The sequence below is a fragment of the Trichosurus vulpecula genome, chromosome 4 (assembly GCF_011100635.1).
Source record: "Trichosurus vulpecula isolate mTriVul1 chromosome 4, mTriVul1.pri, whole genome shotgun sequence".
Lineage (NCBI taxonomy): Eukaryota > Metazoa > Chordata > Mammalia > Diprotodontia > Phalangeridae > Trichosurus > Trichosurus vulpecula.
In genome coordinates this window covers 53,552,371-53,575,362 of record NC_050576.1, presented here as the reverse complement: position 1 = coordinate 53,575,362, position 22,992 = coordinate 53,552,371, and the positions used below count along the sequence as shown (strand labels likewise).

The window sequence follows — 22,992 nt, the reverse complement described above, 5'->3', positions numbered from 1 at the left end:
TGTTGTGTGTACAGCTAGTGAGAGACAGCGAGGCTTCTGGGCGCCTGAAGTCGGGGAGGGCCCTCAACTGGGCGACTATGGGTGACCGGCGTGCCAGCGGGCAGCCTTCAAATGCCTGCGTTTTGCTAGTCCTCTGTGGAGGTGCTGCAGGAGGCGGAGGCGTGAAGAGTAAGAGTAGGGTCGGTGGAGTGGTGCGTAAAACACTAGTGTTCTCCGTTTGGGAATCGAACCAGGGTCTCCCGCGTGACAGTAGTGAGGAAAATTTGCTACTGTGCTACAAAGAAACAGCTACAGAGTTTCTGACCACCGTAAACCTTTTCTTCTCCCTTACCTCTTTAGCCCTCTCGCTCTCTCACTTTGGCACCCATGCATAATGCAGGTGAGGGAAATCTCGGGTAGGGAGGGCCTCTAGCCCGGTAAGGATTTCCTTTTGCCCTCGGGGACTTGACGGAATTAGACGAGAAGTATTTAGGGACTAAAGGGTGAGGGTAAAGAGGTTTTTCCGGAAGCTCCTTGGTGGGTTTTTTTTTTTAAAAGCACTTCACAAAAGAACTTCCCTGACCGGGAATCGAACCCGGGCCGCGGCGGTGAAAGCGCCGAATCCTAGCCACTAGACCACCAGGGAGTCTGCTTCTGTTACGCTGCTACTGGTAACATTCGTCCATTACAACTGTTGGCCTGTTAGAACGTCCTCTAAGCCACTCTGTCTCAACCAACTCAGTATTCATTCACTTTCACTTTTAGCCCTAACTTCGCTCTCTTTTCCTGCGCTTAGTCTAGGCTATTTCCTTAAAGGCTGTAGTGGGCTGACCTGGCCCGAACAAATCACCTGCACAATAATTCCGACCAGATCCTCTTCTTACCTGTGAAGGGTAAGAAGTGAATAGGAAGAATGCTGGGCCTGGAATCACGAAGGCCTGAGTTCAAATGTGACCTCAGCTACTTACCACCTGTGCGACTCTGGGCAAGTCTCTTGACCTCTCTCTGCTTCGGTATCCTCATCTGTAAAGTGCGGATAATAATAACATCTATTTCTTTGGCATTGTAGATGACGATGGTGATGATTTCTTGTGTCAAACCTTTCTTGATTCCATACCTTACTAGTGTTGGCCTTCCCCATTTAATTTATTGGGTCACCTTCATTGCACCTTTACTCTTGTGCCATGCCTTTGTCTTTGCTTGTAGATATTTTGTAGTCATTCTACTTCTTTCAAAATTGTCTTTGCGGTATTCTTATTGTATAAATTGTTCTCCTAGTTCTGCTCATTCACTTTGTAACAGTTTGTATAAGGTTTCCCAGGTTTTTCCAAAACCATCCCCTTCAAATATTTTTGTGCATAAGGGTTATTTTCCTCTTTCTTTGATCTCGTTTAGTGTATAGCTGGGTATGCACAATTTAATAGCTTTTTGGACATAGTTACAAATTACTTTCCAGGAAGGCTAGACCTATTCATAGTTCTACCAACAGAGTTTTAATTTGAATTTCACTAGTTATTAGTGATTTAGAGAACTTGTCATATGGCTATTGATAGCTCCCCCCTCCTCTCAATTCCTATCCTTTGACCATTTATCGGTTGGGAAATGACTCTTACTTTTATAAATTTGAATCAGTTCTTTATATATCTCACTACAAAGATTTCCTTTCAAGTTCCTGCTTCTGTTCTTATTTTTGCTTATTGGCTTTGTTTGTGTATAACTTTTAAAATTTTATGTAATCAAAATTGTCCATTTTCCCTCTTGTGAACCTCTCTCTTGTTTTATCTTGGACTCTTTCCTTTCCATAAATCTGACAGGTAATTTCTTCCATACTTCCCTAATTTTTAAATTTTTTAATGATGTCACTCTTCATGTCTTAATTATGTACCCATTTGGAGTTGTCTTGGTGTATTTTCTGCCAGAATGCTTTCTAGTTTTCCTAGCAGTTTTTGTTGAATAGTGGGTTCTTGCCCCAATACCTGGAATCTTCGGGTTTATCAAACACTAGGTTACTCTGAAACCGTTCTATTTCTTGCCCCAGTACCAATATGTTTTCTTTTTTTCTTTTTTGGAAGGGGGAAGGCAGGGCAATTGGGGTTCAGTGACTTGCCCAAGGTCACATGGCTGGTAAGTGTGTCAGGCGTCTGACTCCAGGGCTGGTGCTCTACTCGCTGAGCCACCTAGCTGCCCCTTACCAATATGTTTTGATGATTACAGGTTTTTAGTATAGTTTGAGATTTGGCACTGCCAGGCCCTCTTTCTTCCCACTTTTTTTTAAATTCCATTGATATTCTTGATCTTTTGTTCCTCAAGATGGATTTTGTTAATTTTTTTCTAGCTCACTGAAGCAATGGTATCAAACTTAAGTAGAAATGGAGCCCATTAATCCATACATAGAGATTCCTACAGATCATGTATTGTCTTATTTTTTAACATTTAATGTTATCTGTTTTATTGTATTTTTGTTTATTTTGTTAAATACATCCCAATTACATTTTAATCTTGTTCAGTGGCCTGGTATATATATTTGACACCTCTGCTCTAAAGTAAACTCTTGGTAGTTTGATTTAGTAAACTAATTTATTTACATTTTTGTTATATTGGCTCAGCCTATCCATGAGCAATTCATATTTCTTCAATTATTTAGATATATCCTTATTTATATAAAGAACATTTTGTATTTGTGTTCATATGGTTCCCTAGGACCATTCTCGAATCCTCTTTTGTTTGGGAGGACCTATGAGAGCCTCTACTCTGCTGAGATAGCCTTTCAGAAGCCAGGGTCAACACTATTTCATCATGATGAAATATCAGACAATATGATTGTGTCCTTATCTGTGTGATTTCAAATATCAGGATAAAAGTAGAAAACAATAGTCAGTTCAAATTTTTCTTTCCAGCTGCATAGCTGGGGTTAGGAAAACCAAGCATCTGGATTTTTTCTTTGTAGCTACAACCTTTGTTTGTGTGATTTTCTAAGTCTACAAATAACTGTTTTACAATTTAATCCCAAGGAACCAATTATGTCAAATTATTGTAATTTATTCTATCAAGAATCCTTTGCCGAGGGACCAGATTTGCTTTGTTTTGTTTGTTTGTTTGTTTGTATTTCATTCTGGAAGAGGACCAATGACATCAGGAGGGTGATGTCTCGACTTGAAAATTAATTGGTTAAAGTCAGGCAGAGCTATGCAAAGTCATCAGCCTCACTCTCACTTCCAGTCGTCATAGTCCAGTAGCAAGACATAGATCAGAATGACTGGCAATGGCCCAGGAAGCAGTGGGAGATGTTGGACTTTTTAAGCTATGGTCTTTCCCAGGTCTCAGTTTGTCTGAGGTGGCACCCATTTAGTAATTAAAGGCTAGGTAAGAATGGAGGCAAAAGATGGCCTAGTTTGCCTTCGCCAAAGAATCAATCTGGGTTTATTTAGATATAAACTGTATGGACTCACTCTCTGAGAAGATGGTGACAAAGCTCAGTAGAATTTGAAAAGGGGATAGAATGTGGTGAGTTTAATAAGGTATGAGTTTAAATAGTGCAAAGAATAGGCTAGAATATGTTTTTCTATATGCAACTGGCCTTTAGGTCACGGGTCTTCATTTGATTCCAATGATTATGAATTGAGACCCAGACATGGAAAGTGGTCATCTTTTACATGTCCCAAAGAAATAGCCATGCAACAATGAGGTTTTTTTTTTTTTTTTAGCAGACAAAGGTACCCAGGTTATGACTGGTCAGAACTGAAGTGGAGAGCCAGTTGAGAGGCTTTCAATTACTCCCCTATTTTTGGAGTTGTAGGAGAGTAAAGCTGGGACATCAGGTGATATATTTATGGGGAGGAAGAGTGGGAATTAGGCATAGTTAGCAGAATGGAAACAACTGGACAGGGTGTGAGGCTAACACCGTAGAATCTAGACGGGGTGAGATAAGGGTATTCTAACGAATCTTTCTGGGGAAGGCTGGTTATACACTTTAGGTGATAAACTTTCATAAGGCTGAGTTGGGTCATGTGTCTGGATACTATTTTCCATTAGAGGTAGGAAGTGGTTATGTATTTAGGAATATTCCAGTCAAGGAGAATACAAGGGTTCATATGTTTAAAAAGAGAGTGGAGGGCAGAGCCAAGATGGCAGAGTGATGGGAAGCATTATGTTGGCCTATTCTTCACAAAAACCCCCAAATAGATATAGAAAATGCACCTGACTGAATTCTGCTGCAGAAATCCAGAAAAAGTCACAGTGAGTAATTTATTCACCTTCACTTGACATAAGGAGATAGACAGAAAGGTCTGTGGACACTGGAGAAAAGGTTGGGCCAAGAGCACTCTGGGAGAAGGCTAAGCACTAGCAGAAGACGTCCTATTATTCTATTCGGGCACCCCTAGACCCATAACAGGGTACCATACAAGAACAACTGGTAACTAGTAGCTTTGCTGCCATTATCTAGTCCCTGGCCAAGTATGTAGTATGCACTGAGAAGGGGATTTGTAAATAGCTTTGCTGTTCTCTGTTAGGGAGGCCCTGGGCAATGAACCGAGAAAAAAAGAAGTTTAGAAGCCAGCAGCAGCAGTGGTGGTGTGTGGCCTAAATAGGGTCTCACTTCCAGCATCTAACTCAGCCTTCAGAGAATAATCAAGGCAGGAATCCCAGACCAAAGGGGATCCTACAATTCTGCTACTGTGTACCAAGAGTTTTTCCAGCTGGCTGGTAGGGGTAGAATCCAGCAACATCTACTCTTGCCCAGACTCAAATCCAGATCAGGGTCTCATAGAGCTCAGACCAGGGGGGCAACATTCGGATTTTGCCCTAGATCAGACCTCTTTGGGAATACTGAAAGCCTGTAGCCCCCTCATCTGTTCCTGAGATCTTGGAACAACATGACACTTCCTAAGTGTGGTGTTATTAACCAACTTTCCTAAGAAAGCAGCAACAAGTTCAGCCCCAACCTTCCCTCCACAAATGTGGCAGGCTCTAGCCTAATGACAACTCCAGAAGTATTGCAACAATCCAGTTAGCAGCTGTTGTGGGGGTGAAAGACCAACACAAGCCCAACAATAAGCACGCTACCATCATGCTGCAAAAGCCCAGGTTCTTTTGATCTGCTTCACTAAGGAAAGCAATGTTAAGGGATTGACAAATTTACTTTAATCCAGCATACAAATACCATTCACTTAGTTCAGGGGGAAAAGCCAGCACCCTGAACTTTGGAGCAAATACAAACAAACTACAAACATTGACAGACAGACACAATATAATTCATAGTTACCAACATCTAGGTTCAGCCCGGGAGCTCATAACCAGGGCTGGCCCAGAGTCACTCGAGCCACCATGGCTGTGGGTAAGAGCTCTGAAGAAGAGAAAGCCAACCCCTGGTTTTTTATCTTTTTCAGGGTCTGTGGACATACCTGTGACTCACCCACATGACCTAGAATCATCACAAAGAGGTGACTTAAATCCAGCTGGTCTAAAAGCCTCTGATGTCCCAAACATGTCACTCAAACTCACATGTAAACTAGGCCCTCCCCTGAGGCAAGGAGGTCACAAAGGACTCCCAAATCTAATCAAGGAAATAAAGGCCAAACTCTTCAAGGGCACTTGGTTGAACTGAGTGCTAGGAGCCCATTTTGCTTACCAGCACAAGAAGTCAGGAAAAAAGTTGGAAGAATGGGCAAAGAAAAGGAGGTTGGAATTTGGTGATAGAAGTAAAGGACAAAGAACAGCAGCCTGGACTTCCTCACATATAATTTCATATCTCCCCCCTCGTGTCTTTAAAAAAGCCATCCCTAATGCCTAGAATTCTTTTCTTCCCAACCTGGGTCTCTTTAAATCCTTGCTTCAACTCAAGTGCTACTTCTTATATGTTGAAGGCATTCTTTCCTGATTCCTCAACCCACCTCCAAGCAATTATTTTCTTCTCATTCCACCCCCACCATGACCTTATACTTAATTTGTACATATATGGAAGGTGCAACTCCTAATATGGTGTCTGGCACATAGTAAGAGCTTTATTAATAAGTGTATGATTTTTCTAATGCACCTTATAAGCTTACTTTAAAAAAAAAAGTAGATAATCGCAGAGCTTGTGTCTCTCAGAAATTAAGTTTGGGGATTTCAGTGATATCTATAAACTATAAAAAAAGAGTATATAAATTCTCAGTCTGGGATGGAATCACCACTCAGCTATTGGTGGAAACTTTCAACGATCAGTGGGAATTATTGAAATACAAATAAATTTAGAAAATTTTAAAGAAGTCATTGATCAAATACAAATACTTTTAAACAACAAGGACCTGCTAACTTCTAAGACTAAGACTTGAAATGAAGTATCATATGTCAATGAATAAAAAGGAAATTTTTGAAAGAATGTACTCTATTCTCAGCACAATGTGGTATAGTGGGGAGAAGAGTTTGAGAATCAGAAGGCTTGGGTTAGAGTCCTGACTCCTCACTCATACCCATCTCATGCAGTCTCCTCTACAGATCTCATTTTCTTTTGCTGTAAACTAAAAGGATAGGATCACAGGTTCTCTGAGCTCTTTTCTAACTTCATTTTTGCTAGACACTGTTGGGATTGAAAATAAAGCTTGAAATTTGGCCTGTGTCCAATTTCATGAAGAAAAAGCTGGGATGAGACTATAGGCTTCATTAGGAACTCCATATAGGTGTGTGTGTGTATTTTAAACATGACTTTCACCCATTGATTCAACCTGTTTCTTGAATTTGTAGCCACTTGTTAAATCAGTTGGTGAAGTCTGCCATCTAGTGGTAGCATGTTTCCTTAATCAGACCAATTTTACATTTGGCTTATAATCAGACTAATTTTACATTTGGCTTATTCAACAATCTGAAAGTTGTTAATATAAATGTTGCATTTAAAAATAGCACAGAATTGTTACCTCACTAGCCAGCAAGTAGGGCTTTGTATTTCAGAAATCCATATATTTGGAAACATGAGACAAACAGTTCAAATGGAATATCACTTGGTTCTGACCTTGAACATGTGTTAGTATCTTCAATTCAATTTAGTTCAGATCAATTCAAGCTAATAAACATGTATTGAAAGCTTACTATGTGTTGGGCATTGCACAAAGAACTAGGAATATAAAGATAAAAACCAAGGCTGCCCTTGCCTTCAAAGAGAATACATTCTAAGAAACAGAAATAACACACACACACACACAGAAGTAAATATAAATACTGTATATAAATGCAAAGGTAGGAACAAATTACTCCAATTAAAATAAATTAAACGTTGTTAATAGATGATACCTTCATCAGATGAGAACTATGAACCAGTCTATTAAGGGTAAGAGCCAGGTGTGAGCAGCTCTAAATACTTCAACTGAGTCAGCAATCAAGATTTAGGGTAAACTGAGAAAAAATTCAAAGAAATTCTTTCTCAGTTTGGAAGGTATAAAGGCCATTAGATGAAGTTAAATGATATCACACTCAAAAATACGTTTGTATTGATTGCTACTCCTGATAGGTTTTGTATAAGAAACCAAGCTAGTTTGGAATTACGATTCTAGAGAATTAACACTTGGTAGCAGAGAGGAGAGAGAGAGAGAGAAGCTCCAAATTGCTTTTGGGGAGTGGATAGAGAAGAGCCACACTCTCATTCTCCACCACAACCTCAGCCTCTGCCTTGGTCTTGCCTCCTCCTTCCCTTACAGGATGTTGTAACCTTAAAGAGTCTAGAGGAATTTTTCCTTCTGGTGATGTCCTTGGATCACCTGACAGCAATGTCTGCATTGGAAGTCAAGAAAGATTGGATGTGATAAGGAAAAGCAGATTCAGGGTTTGTAGCAGCAACCACACTGGCACACATCCAGGATGGTTGCTAGTGCAGGTTCTTTTATCTGCTTTACTAGGAAAGGCAGCTGTTTGAGGAGTCAACAATCTTTTTAATTACATAAAAGACAAACAAAGAAAATACAGAGAAGAGAAATAGAAGACTAACAGATGGGGTTCTACTGCCTGAATCAAAGCTTTACATCTACCACTGAATCGAGAGAGCTTTTGCCTCTGAGGAGTCAGAGAGCTCAGAGTCTCAACCAGGAACAACATCTTTCTCATAAGCAAGACCCCAAAGCAAAAGCTCACCTTTCAGAATATATACTCTTTCAGCTAATAGGCTCATGCCTAATTAGAAATTAACAAAAGGTGTGTAAGCCTACAAGCAACCAAGCTTCCCTTAATGGGCTCCACATGAGGCCTATTGATGGGCGGGGGAAGATCTTATTCCTCATTAATCTTACAGAGTTCTACAAGAAGCCCAGCAGAAAATGCTCCACCCTTTTTGTGGTGTCGAAAAATTGGAATTTGAGGGGATGCCCATCAATTGGGGAATGGCCGAACAAGCTGTGGTATAGGAATGTAATGGAATATTATTTTGAAATCCAGAAAGACTTATAATACTAAGGATACAAAGTGAAATGCGCAGAACCAGGAGAACATTGTATACAATAACAGCAACATCGTGTGAAGATCAATTATGAATGACTTAGTTTTTCTCAGTAATACAACGATCCAAGACAATTACAAAGGTCTTGTGATAGAAAATGCCATCCACATCCAGAGAAAGAACCAATGGACTCTGAATGCAGATCAAAGCATACTATTTTCACTTTACTTTTTTCTTGTCTCCCCCCCCCCCCCCCGCCTTTTGGTTTCTCCTTTCACAACTATGACTAATATGGAAATGTTTTATATAATTGCCTATAGATAACATATCAAATTGCTTACTGTTTTAGGAAGAAAGGAGAAAAATTTGGAACTCAAAATTGTGTAAAAATGAATGCTAAAAATTGTTTTTACAAATAATTGGAAAAATACTATTAAAAAAGGAAATGCTCCACCATATCTAAAGGAAACATCTCGAGGATCCTAGAAAAATGACATCCAGAATCTGTGTTACTCCTTTGCCATATGTTTTCTCTAAGCTTGAGTCTGTTTTCCCTTGGACTCTAGGTGTATTGGTAGGACAGTGTGTCACAGACTTTTGGTGAGATATCTTGTACCCGTTATACCACTGTGGTAATACCCACTTCTAAAAGCGAATTAAATCCAGCTAATTCTTATCAAGTGATCATCATCATGAGCTTGTGAGTTATAGCATTAGAAAAACATCCCTCCAACCCCTCAGGGTTATCCCTAGATTCCGAGAGGACATATAGAAGCCTTGTTCTTCATTGTCAACCTGGTAGTGAAGGGTGGGTTAGTTAAGAAGAGTTGCAGAACAACAAAAATTCTCCTGCATAGAAAAATTCGTATTCAGGCAAAACCCCACATGTAGGCAGCGTGTGAATATATATATCATATTCTGCATCACCAGTCTATCACCTCTCTCCTGAGATGAGCGAAGCATGCTTCATTACCTTCTTTTGAAATCATGATTGGTTATTGCATTGATAAGGGTTCTGCAAAGTTTTTTCCTTCATTATAATCATAGTATAATTTTTAAAATAATAATTTTATACTAGGTGGTACAGTAGACAGAGTGCTGGGCCTGGAGCCAGGAAGACCTGAGTTCAAATCTGGCCTCAGACCCTTAGTAGCTGTGTGATCCTGGGCAGATTACTTAACTATGTTTGCCTCAGTTTCCTCATCTATAAAATGAACTGAAGAAAGAAATGGCAAACCACTCCAGTATCTTTGCCAAGAAAATCCCAAATGGAGTTGCAAAGAGTTGGACACAACTGAAAACCTACTGAACAACAAATACTTTTTTTTCTTCAGTCCTGCTCACTTTACTCTGTATTAGTTCATACAAGTTGCAGGCTTCTCTGAATCCATTGCTTTTGTAACTTCTTGTGGTACAATAATATTGTTAAATTCAAATACCCAAATTTGCTAAGCCATTCTCCAATTGGAGGAAGAAAATGACTTTGTTTACCCTTTGCTTATGCATATTCATCTAGCTGAGCTCACTTTATTGCTATACTATCATTATATAGTAATTTCTAGAATTATAACCAATGACAGCAGTGATAGCGACCATCTTGTTTTTGCCATTGAACTTATTGGAAAGTCCACTGGCATTTCTTTATTATAAATAATACTAGATTTATTGGGTTTAAATAGATACTATTGAGGAAAGTTCCATTTGTCTCTGTGCATTTTGGTAGTCTTTTAAAAATAAATGGGTCTTTTTGCTAAAAAAAGCCTTTTTCTATACCTATTGATGTGGTTTTGTCATATCATGTGAGTTTGTTTTCTGTTATTAATGTAGTCTATTATGTTTATAGTTTTACTAATATAGAACTAACCCTGAAATCATGGCATAAATCCAACTTGGTCATAGTGAATAAAACATTTACATGTTTCTGTAACTGCTACAGAATGAAACATACATTTTTGGACATGGCTAATGCAATGGACTATGCATATTTTTTATGAATTTTATTTTTATTTTTTTGTTCAGTGGGAGAGGGCTAGAAGAAGGGAGAGAAAATATGTGCTTATTAGTTAGAAAAATAATAAGATGAAATCAAACAAAATGTGTTGCTGTAGCCTCTTTTCTAGTATTTATTTTTCATTAATTGACACTAATATTAGATCTGTCAGTTTTTTCATTCTCTGTCTTATCCTTCCCTGATTTAGATATCAGGACCATATATGCCACTTGAATAGAACTTCAAGGAGGGGGGAGGGGGAATATTCCAGGCATCAGAGACAACTTTTGGGAAGGCATGGTGGGTGGGGATGGAATGTTAAGCATGGAAAGAAGCAGGTAGGCCAGCTTAGCTGGATTATTAATATTATTTTAAAGAAGAATGACCAGGGTAGGTAGGTGGTACAGTGGATAGAGTACCAGTCCTGGAGTCAGGAGAATTTGAGTTTAAATCAGATCTCCAACATTTACTAGCTGTGTTATCCTGGAGAAGTCACTTAACCTTTATTGTCTTGTCAACCAGACTGAAACCAATCTCTAACCTGGGAATGGCTGGAGCCCAACAGAGCAGGCCAGAGGCAAGTGTGTCAGGGATTAAACAGAAGTTTAATTAATTTCAGAGTGAAGAAAATGCTTACAAGTGTAAGCACGCTCCCTTCTCTGCCAAGGAGGGCTTAACATGCTGGGGCAAAGGCAGGTTTTATACACATAAAAAAATACAAGTGGGCTTGACCATAAATAACACAATCATCCTTAGCAGTTCCCACAACAGGCTCATGCATGGACAATGCAGGTGTTCCTGGGTCCTATGGGAATAGTTCTTAAGTTGATTGTCTTAAGTCTTCATGGTCATTGAGTCTGGTGATTATTCAGTGGGATACAGAACCAGAGTTAGCGTGACAGGAACAGAAGTGCAGTCTGTTACAAGAAACCGGGATTGTGAGCATGTCAAGAGACGTGATGGATGGCCCTGCTCATGGCACAGTCTGCTTGCTGGGCCTTAGCTCTGGAAAACAGTGTCTTCTGATGTCCTTGACACCCCCCCAAAAAGAGAGCAATTTTATTGTTATGAATTATTGCAATTTATTTACAATTATGAATTATTGCAATTAGGTATTTATGACAATTATGAAATTATTACAATTTATTTTAAGTAATACAATATATGAGAGGTGCTATAACCTCATGTTGAGAAAAACTGATCTTGGAATTAGGAAGACCAGAGGTCATTTAAGTTGTCCCTCTGACACATATCAGATGCATGACCATGAGTAAATCACTGTGCCTCTCAGAGTTCCAGGCAGAAAGCCTTCTCTACACTAAAGAAATTGCACATGTAGATTTTTCCCACACCCAAAGAATAAAATAAAAGAATCAATTTCAGTACTGCAAAGACCCAGAATTACTTCAGTGTGGACCTTCTCTCCATTCCTGCCGACAGAGTTCTCCCTCTGCCTGAAGTCAATCTTTATGGATTGCTCTGGTTTTAAAAGCAGTCAAATGTCTGGGAATCAAGCCAGGATGATTCATAAACAACAGATAATCCAGTTCTTTCTAGCTATTTCAGGTCCTTGTCGCCTCTGGCCTACTTTCCTGTAATAGCTTCTATTCTACCTCATCTCTTCCTTAGGATGATCCTTCCTCCACACAACTCCCAACATGATTTTCCCAAAGCACAGAACTTACCATGTAACTCCCCTCATCTCCAGTAAATTCTAATGGCTCTCTATTACCTTTATCATTAATATGAACTCTTTGGCTTGTCATATAAAGCCCTCACAACTTTGCTCCAGTCTATCTTTCTGGCCTTATTGTAGGTTACAATTCTTGACAGTCAGTATTTCAGTCAATCTGTCATTGCTATTTGTCACACATAGTGTAATAGTCATTAACCCTGGTTCCCACTTCCTGGAAGCTTGAGGTACTATATTTTGTCCCCCACCCAGGGTTCTCTAGTACCCTTAAGGTTTTTTTGGGGGGTATTTAGTTTATTTGTCTACTGGTTCTAGCACTCCACTGATGGTATTCCCTAAATCTTAGGTGGTCCCTGTTTCAACAATCCGGCTAGCAGCTGCTGTGGGTGTGTAAAGCCAACAACAACCAGGTCACAGAAAGCTGCAAGTCCAGGTCCTTTTCATCTGCTTTACTAAGGAAAGCAATGTTAAGGGGTTAACAATCTTACTTTAATCCAGCATACAAATAACATCCACCTAGTTCAGGGGAAAAAGCCAGCACCCTGAATTACAGACCAAATACAATTCATAGTTATCAACATCTGAGTCTTCAGCCAGGGAGCTCATTACAACGGCTGGCCCAGAGTCATGTGCCACTCTTGCTGTGGCTAAGAGCTCTGAGAGAGAACACTAACCTCTGTGCTTATATATCCTGTTCAGGGCCCTGAAGGCCTTGACCTCACCCAGGCTGGGCGTGGAAAAGTTCCGCACCCCCAACATTACATCAGATACAAATCAATGACTCCCAATTGTCTCAGTGCTGAGAAATACAAAAACATCCCACTTTATCTGCTCCATTCAAACAAAGGCCAGTATCATTAAAGGTCAACAGCAAAAAGTCTCACCTTAATTACTATTACAGTCCCCTGCCCATTTCTGTTTAACTACTTGACAGTCAGATTAGCTTTTACAAAGGACTTCAAAGGTATAATAAGAACAAAGATACAAACATACCCTATAACATGTGGGACATAATCCCCACTCACCCCACTCTCATACTCTGGGAAGGGGAAAAGGATTAAGTTTAGCTAAGTTTCTTTATAGCACAATACCAAATTCCAAGTCCAAATTTCCTCTTGGGTTCAAGTCTCAGGCTTTTTGTTTTCTGAGGGCTCCTCTACTGGGTTGGTTGGCCACAACATATAGCTTGGAATTTTGCCTTCAAGTTTGCCATAGTTTGATTTTGTTTTCAGTAGGAATTCCACCCCTTTTACCTGGAACTGAAAAGGACAAACAAACCCAAACAAAACAAAACCCCAATCCCAAGTGCCTAAATTTCTTAGGGGCACAGGGTAAAAGTGGGGAAAAGAAGGAGAAAGGTAGCCCTTCCTCCCCACCCAGGTAATTTATGGCACCCAAGCTGTGGGTGAACATGGACATCCATCCTTTCTGGAAGCAGTTAGATGTCTCAGTCTGGCAATTTTTAAAGGTACAGCTTGTTCTGTGGACAAAGCCAATGGGAAGAGGCTACTCTTACCTAGGTGGTAACCGAATGCAGGATGTCTATTCCTAGAAGCAGGTCCCTACATTTTGGGTTATCTAGCCATGAACAATAAAAACCTCATTACAGTAGAATGCCATTTCCTATTTTTTTTTTTTTTGCTTTTGTGGCATACTACTGTGCCTGGGATGCATTTCATCCTTACCTCTCTCTCTTAGAATTCCTAGTATCCTTGCAGACTTTCAGATTAAGCATCGACTTCTACGTGAAAGCTTTTCTGATCCCTCTAACTAGTGTCCTCTCCCATAATCATCCTGTTTATTTTCTGTATTTATGTATGCATTTCACACACACATAAACATGTCATACACAGATGCATTAACATGTTTATATATGTATGCATGACTTAGTCTACATTTATATATTTTGTATTTATCTATGGACAATTTGTATCTTCCTAGTAAAATGAAACCTTCTTGAGAGAAAGATTGTTTTTTGTTGTCTTTGAATTTACAGTATGTGTCACAGTACCCGAGATATAATAAATGCTTGTTGATTAATTGACTGAGTGAATTGAGCTTAATTTGTATTTGTCTTGAACAGGGACTGCATGTGGCTGGTGTTTCCTAATTATATAGTACTATTAGCTTTAACAGTTCTCTCCTTCCCCCAACTCTTCCTTTTTAAAAATATATATTTAACCACAAATGACTAGAGAAGATGTTGAGAATAAAACAAGAGAAGGGCATTAATTGATGTTAATGCTCCAACATTTCAATGGCCTGAGATTTAATTCATGTGGCTCCTTCCTTCACTGACAGATTATAACTCTTCAATGACTGTAGAGTGCATTGGAAAATGGCTTTGTGGAAAAATTCATCCCCTTGTGCCCAGCTTGGTGGTAAACTTTCTCTAACTTATCTAGGCTGGTCCTCAAATTGCAGACACACAGGCTACCAGAAGCCCATACTCCAGGCATTTCTAGTTTTGTAAATTCTGTTATAAATTATACTCTGTTGCCTTTGAAAATCCATGGTCATTTCCATGCCACAGTGAAACAACAGATTAGAACTTTTTGACAGTCAATAAAAATACACAAAACACATACAAAAATGTGTATAGACTATATACTTATATATCTATGCAATATATTGATATTTATCTTTCTCTCTCTGTCTCTCTCTCTCTCTCTCTCTCTCTCTCTCTCTCTATCTGAACAATGGGACCAAATATGATCTTGTAAGCTTCAGTGAATTTAGTTTTGGCTGTGGCTACTTAGTGGTTAGAAGGGCAAAGACCAGCATTTGAAGCTGATATATAATGCTTGAAATCTTCAATCTAGATTGTATGGAAATTTTCAAATCCAAGGATGAGTGAGATTAATTCTGGTGAGATTAAGTGTGTTAGTATTTAGCACAATTAGCACTTAACTAGGATTAAAATTATTTTTATTTAATTTACTCTTTAAAATGCAAAGTCATTTCCTAGATCACCCTTTAAAGAGTTGATTCTTACTGATGTATTAACAACCTAGGCCTAACCTATATTTTTAGATTTGTTCACTACTCCCTTGAACTTACTCTATGAGCCAGTCAAACTGGCCTTCTTATGATTCTCCATAAATAATATTCTGTCCTGTATCTCCAGGCTGGTGCACTGGCTGGCCCTCAGCTTGATATACTCTCCTTCCTGACCCCTACCACTTAGAATCCCGTGTTTCCTTCAAGACTCAGATTAGGCACTACTTTCCACCCAAAGTCTTTGGGGGGTAATTTGCTACTCTGAAGTATAGGTTTTGATGCCATTTGTCTCTAGAGATTTATATGCCCCATGAGAAACTATATCACTGCTTACTGCCTATCTATGGGTCTCCCCTTTTCTACTCTTCTTTTGTATTTACAAACTCAACTTACAAACAACCTTAAAAGGGTATTTAGAAAGTGTTACTTTTTTATGTGAATAGAAATTCCTTTTAAGCCAAAAAGCTGCAAAATCCTCCAGGCTGGCTACCTCTAGGCTGTAGGGCCCAGCCCAATCCAGCCCATTCACTCACCTGTATATTGTGTTGTCTAAACACAACAGAGCTCACAGCAAAACAGCTCAGGCTGAGTCCTCCCCATCTTCTTGTTTATTTACTTAGGAAAAGGATAAATGCAAATATAATGTGGATGACATGTGTGGCCCATGTAGGTTGTATATGTCCACATGGGTCTGTCTATTTGTGGTTCATAAAGAAGTATGAATAGTTATTTCTAAAGCTTCCTGAATCCACTCTTTTCCAAGGGAGACTGATTTCTGCCCAGAGGAGAAGCAAGGGGTTAGGGTCAGAGGCTGACTATATTGCTCTTTTGGGAGAAAGGTGGTTCCAGACTTGAATTACATTTATCTACCTCTCTAAGTATTGTTAATCTAAGGGAAAGTACATATAGGTTCAAACTGAGATCCTGATCATTATTCCTCAATTCGAAAGAAGTGATCCCAAGCTGTTATATCCAAGGCTTGACTCACTTCACACCAAATGCCAATTCCTCAAAGAACACAGCAAGTAAACCCATTTATCCAGATAAGTAGCAAACAGAAATCAGAGAAAGTATATGGATGAGAATGTAGCAGACAATACACAGATGAATGAACTCTTCCATTGGAAGCAAGATATCTCAGCTCAACCAAGAGAGAGCCCCAGATCTTACCCAAGGAGGAATTCCCTCAAGTCTCTAGTTTAGTATGCCAAAGATAGAAAAATGATTGAGGTGCTGGTTCTTATACATGTTAGTTTCCTCTGAGAGTCTTTTTCCACTTTCAGGACCTGAAGACAGTCTGGAAATGAGTGTCTTGTTTCTTTGGGCTAGAAGCCAGCACACCAGAATCTCTCTTCTTTCTTGCCACCTTTGCCCATCATACAGGTTTGGAGCACTGAGTAATGAATCTGGCCCAATGAAGAAAGTCTTATGTAAATGGACTTTAAATTACAGGTTACATAAATTTATAAATCATACACCATGGCGAATTCCTCCCGGTCCTCCATTTTGGGGAGGGTACCAGGGCACCAGGCTTTAATTGCTCTTCTGGCTGAATTTCAACACTATGCTTCAGTCACAGTCTCATTCACCTTGATACCTGGGGCCTCCTTACCCTAGAACATCCCCCTATCATGCTGACCCCCTTCTTCTGGTGGTGAGTTCCTCCTAGGGCCCCCACTTTTGGGAGGGACACAGGGTGGCCAACCTTCATTCACCTCCTGGCTGTACTTTGGACTTTTTTGAACTAGATTCCTTGCTCCTTTCATTTCCCAACCACCCCACCCCCTTTTAGCTCCAATTTGTGTGTTGTCTTTCCTAATTAGAATGTAAGCTCCATGAAGGCAGGAACTTTCTTTCTTTTTGCTTGTATTTGTATTCCCAGGTATTAGCATAGAGTCTGGAACACGTAAGTGCTTAATAAATGCTTATTGCTTGTCTTTGCCTTCCATGGTAAGATACAAGTAAGTGCAAATAAAACAAAAGATTCTAGTCCTTTCCTGGGGTGACAAATTGCTAAGCTGTTTTTTGTTGTGATATCTTTTCTAGATTTATGAAAGTCTTATCTGGAATCATGTTTGCTTCCCCTCCTTTTTTGAGATAGGATGAAGCATAAAGGATTTTGCTCTAGCCCCTTATTTTAATCCCAATTGAGTTTTTGTGTTTCAAGTGTATTTCACATAAACAATGTATTTTGGATTCTGTTTTTTAATCCATTCTGCCATCCTCTTCCATTTTATAAGTAAGTTCATCTCATTCACAGTTATGATCATCGATTGCATATTTCTCTCTGTCCTATTCTATTATACATATTTCTTTTTTCTCTCTTTGCTTCTTTCCCTCTCTTCAAAAAGAAAAAGGTCATGAATCAAGAGTGTGCTTAGTACTGATGCTACTTATAATTAGGTTCTACTTCCCTGCCCATTTTCTCTTCCCTTTACTCAGACCCCAATCACAGTCTCACCTTTTCTTTCTTTCCCTTTAGGAACCTCTTCATGTTCCCTACTTCATCCTTAGGATTTGTTCTTCTTATGACTAATCTCTCCCTGAATCCACTCTTTCTTTAGTCCTACTCACCCTTTCTTTCCCTGTTGCCTTTTGTTTTCTAGTTAAATTGAATGTATTTCTCTCTCTCTCTCTCTCTCTCTCTCTCTCTCTCTCTCTCTCTGTCTTCTATGTATCTTTGACTGGTTAATATGAAAGTGAATTATAAAGTGGCATTTGGTCTCCCAGCCCCTTCCTCATTTGTATTGATTTCTACTTGTGAACCCTGAATATATATATACATTCTCTCACAGTTCTACTGATTTATATGTCCTTCCCTCCTTCCTTTCCTTACTTTATTTTAAGATCATCAAAAATAACAAAGTGACTCCCAGGTCCTCTGTCTTATTTTACTCTTATTTCCTCTGATGAAAGGGTTTTGAGGCCATACTTGTATCATCACTCCCCTGCTCTCCTCATTAAAATGTGAAGAGTTGATTCTTATAAAATCTCTTCCAGTTTCTTACTTGTACTTACCTTTTTATTTTTCTCTTAACTCCTCTGTTTGTATTTCAGAGTTTCTACTCAGCTTTGGTCTTTTCATCAGGAATGCTTGGGAAGTGCTTTATTTCGTTGTAGAATTGTTCTTAGCTTTGCTGGATAAGTTATTCTTGACTGTTGTTGTTGTTCAACTTTTGTTTAAGAAGACCAATGACATCATGGGGTGATGGTTCGACTTGCTCATGAATTTGATTTAAGTGAGGTAGAGGTATGCAAAGTCATCTGCCTCACTATCCTTGAGTCATCAAAGTCCAGTGGCAAGACAAAAGTCAGGATGACAAGTGATGTCCCGGGGTTCAGTGAATGGCTGTGGCATCTTTGATGTCTGGCCAAGCTGCAGAGAGTCTGCTTCAGTTAACTTCATGGCCATCAGAACAAATTGGTCTCATCTGCCCATTCTGCCAGGGGATGTCTCCACATGTTTGGAGTAGACACCCTCCTGACTCATTGATAGGTTTAAAGATGGAAGCCTCTATCTTTTACCTTTTAAAGTATCATATTTTATGCTGTCCTTGCCTTTTTTTTGGTGGTAGCTGTGAAATCTCATGGGATCCTGACTAATTCTTGGATACTTTAACTCTGTCTGTTAGCAGTAGATTTTCTTTGACCCAGAAGCTCTGGATTTTGGTTAAGATTTTCTCAGGAATCTTCATTTTTGGGTCTCTTTCGTGAGGTGATTGGTGGATTTTTTCTCTTTTCCCTTTGGTTATAAGAGATCTGGGTAGTTTTCTTTTATGATTCCTCAAAATATAATGTTTAGATGCTTAATTTTTTTTGCTATGGCTTTCAGGCAATGATTCATAAATTATATCTCTGATCTATTTTTTCCAAATCAATTGCTTCTGATTTGAGAAACCTTACATTTTCTACTATTTTTCAATTGTTTACTTTGTTTTTATGTTTCTTGTTGTCTCATGGAATCATTAACTTGTATTAGGTCCATTCTAATTTTCAGGGTGTCTCTTATGTGGGTAACATTTTTTACTTCTTGTGCTAAAATTTTAATTCCCTTTCTAAGTCATTTCTCCAGAGATCTCTTTTTTTCATAATTCTTTCTTCTAGCACTCTCATTTTATTTATATCATTTAAAATTATTTTAAAAATTATTTCATTTCTTCTTGCAAAATTTCTTTCTTCATTTCTAATTGACTCAGTGGTGAAGCTGTGTTTTTATATGAGGTTTTGTGTACAGATGTTTTGGAGTTACTCTTTTCCTTTGAATTTTTGTCTTGGGCATCCCTAGAATCACAATATTCCTCTCTTCAACTTTTTTCCTGTTTACTCATTCTTTCAGCCTTATTTTCTGAATTTGGGCATTGTGTTTGGATTGGGCTCTATACAGTTTTGTTAGGATTATTGTGTTTTTGTATGGCCCTGGTCTGTCTTATCTGGTTTTCTGACACTATACTGTTCACATATTATATACTATATTCTTGAAAGATCACAGGGGCAGCTCAGGCCAAGTCACTGCAAATTTTCAGTGGACTCTATATGGTATAACAAAAGACCCTGCCTTCCCTTCTGGGCTTTCTAGGATACAGATCCTGATTTGTGTCTAGGCAACATAGCTACACACTTGCCCACAAGTGCTCAAGTAGATAGTTGCTGTCCCCAGCCCTTGTCAGTGAACTAGAAGGCTCAGCAAGTTCAGTGATACATCTTACCCCTGTTCTGAGCCTGGAGACTGAGTCTACAATGCTGCTCTGGAGTCAGACAAAAAGTTCAGCCACTGTGCTGAGACTCTGTTCTGAACTCTGGGCTGAATCTGTGATTTCTTCCCCTTGGTCGAATGCCTTGTTCTGTTCCAGGACCTGAATCCATGGTCACCTCCCTAGGTCAGAGGAACAGTGCTGAATCCTTATTCTACAAAGGGGGCTGAGTCTGAGACTCCCTCACTCAATCAGAGGAATACCTTTTCTGTGCCTGGGTTCTGGGTTCACAATCCCAAAATCTGTTCCTCAGTTCCTTCTCTGGTTACTTGTCCATGGATTGAATTTCTGACCTCGTGCTGGAAAGATTACTGGCTGGGATTTCTCCTTAGAGTTTCTGATCACTACTACTCTGCCTGGCATTTTTGTATTTATCAGGGGAGCTGGGCTTTGCTGCTTCTTCTCATTTCACCATCTTGACTGGTCCATACTTGGGTTTCAGCTCACCAGGATACAAAGCAGCAGAAAACTCTATATTCCCCTCTACTTTTCCTTTTTAAACTTGAGTTGACAGCATTGAATAACAGGTACTTGGTGAAAAGCTTCACCTTTTTTTTAACTCTAGTTGATGCTGAAGGGCACTGTAGTCCTTGGGCAATGAAATCAACTTTCTCTCACCAATCAGGAACCAAATAGCTGAAGGTTTCTGTTAGCTGACTGCTTCTAGCTACCATAGCTCCATCAGGAGCAGCTTTTCATCCCCCTGCTGTATTAATTCTTTTCCTTAGATTCTTATGTCAGATTCCAATGTCAGGTCCTTCTCTCAAGACTGTGTCACTTCACCAGCTTAAATGAGAACCTTCTATCTTTCAGTAGCTTACCTTTCATTTAAAAGAAAACAACTCGGCACAAGAGTGGGGCAGAGCCAAGATGGCATCTGGAAAGCAGGGACTTGTGTGAGTTCCCACCCAGGTCCCTCCAAACACCTATAAAAATGGCTCTGAACAAATTTTAGAACTGCAGAACCCATAGAATAGTAGAGGGAAGCAGGGCTCCAGCCCAGGACAGCCTGGATGGTCGCAGGGTAAAGTCTATTGCACGGACATAGAAGCAGAGCAGAGCAGAGCCCAACGTGGGCTGCATGGACCGACCAGACTGGGAGCTGGGCAGAACAGGCCCTAGAACCCTGAATCAGTGAGCTGTGGCAGTTACCAGACTTCTTAACCCACAAACACCAAAGACAACAGAGAAAGTTAGTGGGAAAAGCTGCTGGGACAGAGTGAAAGGAGTTTGCAATTGGCCACCACCCCGGGGACAGCGGAGGTGGTGCAGCTATAGAACTACAGCTGCAGTTGCTTCTAGCCCCAGGCCCACTGTGTGGGAGAAATTAAGTGGCAGATCTGAGCAGGAGTGCAGAGCCAGCATAGATCTGAGTCTGGTCTGGGTTAGTGGTTCTTGGGGGAGGAGCCATGCTGGTGTGGAAGAGCTTGCTGTGTAGCTCTGAAAACAACAGCACAGCCCCTCAAGCTTGGGACAAAGTACTCTACACTCTACAAGTAGTCATACCCCCATGAAAAACTCAAGGGTCAAGTAAGTTGGCTGGGAACATGGCCAGGCAGCGAAAATGCACCCAGATTCAGTCTCAGACTTTGGAATCTTTCTTTGGTGACAAAGAAGACCAAAATATACAGCCAGAAGAAGTCAACAAAGTCAAAGAGCCTACATCAAAAGCCTCCAAGAAAAACATGAACTGGTCTCAGGCCATGGAAGAGCTCAAAAAGGGTTTGGAAAAGCAAGTTAGAGAAGTAGAGGAAAAATTGGGAAGAGAAATGAGAAGGATGCGAGAAAGCCATGAAACCAAGTCAATGACTTGCTAAAGGAGATCCCAAAAATACTGAAGAAAATAACACCTTAAACAAAAGACTAACTCAAATGTCAAAAGAGCTCCAAAAAGCCAATGAGGAGAAGAATGCCTTGAAAGGCAGAATTAGCCAAATGGAAAAGGAGGTCCAAAAGATCACTGAAGAAAATACTACCTTAAAATTAGATTGGAGCAAGTGGAAGCTAGTGACTTTATGAGAAATCAGGATATTATAAAACAGAACCAAAAGGATGGAAAACTGGAAGACAATGTGAAATATCTCACTAGAAAAACCACTGACCTGGAAAATAGATCCAGGAGAGAGAATTTAAAAATTATTGGACTACCTGAAAGCCATGATCAAAAAAAGAACCTAGATATCATCTTTCAAGAAATTATCAAGGAGAACTGCCCTGATATTCTAGAGCCAAAATAGAAATTGAAAGAATCCACCGATCACCTCCTGAAAAAAGATCCCAAAAGAAAACTCCTAGGAATATTGTCACCAAATTCCAGAACTCCTGGATCAAGGAGAAAATACTGCAAACGGCCAGAAAGAAACAATTTCAGTATTGTGGAAACACAATCAGAATAACACAAAATGTAGCAGCTTTGACATCAAAGGATCGAAGCGCTTGGAATATGATATTCCAAAGATTAATGGAGCTAGGATTAAAACCAAGAATCACCTACCCAGCAAAACTGAGTATCGTGCTCCAAGGCAAAATATGGATTTTCAATAAAATAGAGGACTTTCAAGCTTTCTCAGTGAAAAGACCAGAGCTGAATAGAAAATTTGACTTTCAAACACAAGAATCAAGAGAAGCATGAAAAGGTAAACAAGAAATAAAAATCACAAGGGACTTACTAAAGTTGAACTGTTTCATTTATATTCCTACATGGAAAGATGATGTGTACAATTCATGAGACCTCAGTATTAGGGTAGCCGAAGTGACTATACATATATATGTATACATATATATATATGTATGTATGTATATATATGTATGTATGTATGTGTGTATGTATACACACATACAGAGGGCACAGGGTGAGTTGAATATGAAGGGATGATAACTAAAAAAGTAAAATCAAATTAAGGGATGAGAGAGGAATATATTGAGAGAGGGAGAAAGGGAGAGATAGAATGGGGTAAATTATCTCGCATAAAAGTGGCAAGAAAAAGCAGTTCTGTTGGGAGGGAAGAGGGGGCAGGTGAGGGGGAATGAGTGAATCTTGCTCTCATCAGAATTGACCTGAGGAGGGAATAACATACACACTCAATTGGGTATCTTACCCCACAGGAAAGAAGGAGGAAGGAGATAAAAAAGGGGGGACAATAGAAAGGAGGGCAGATAGGGGGAGGAAGTAATCAAA

The 22,992-nt window shown here is 39.6% G+C and overlaps 1 non-coding gene across 1 annotated transcript; it reads right to left on the bottom strand.

Moving 5' to 3' along the window:
* Nucleotides 1-553: 553 nt before the first annotated feature.
* On the bottom strand, nt 554-625 carry TRNAE-UUC. The gene has a single exon. It is a non-coding gene; the product is annotated as a tRNA-Glu (tRNA).
* Nucleotides 626-22,992: the final 22,367 nt, after the last annotated feature.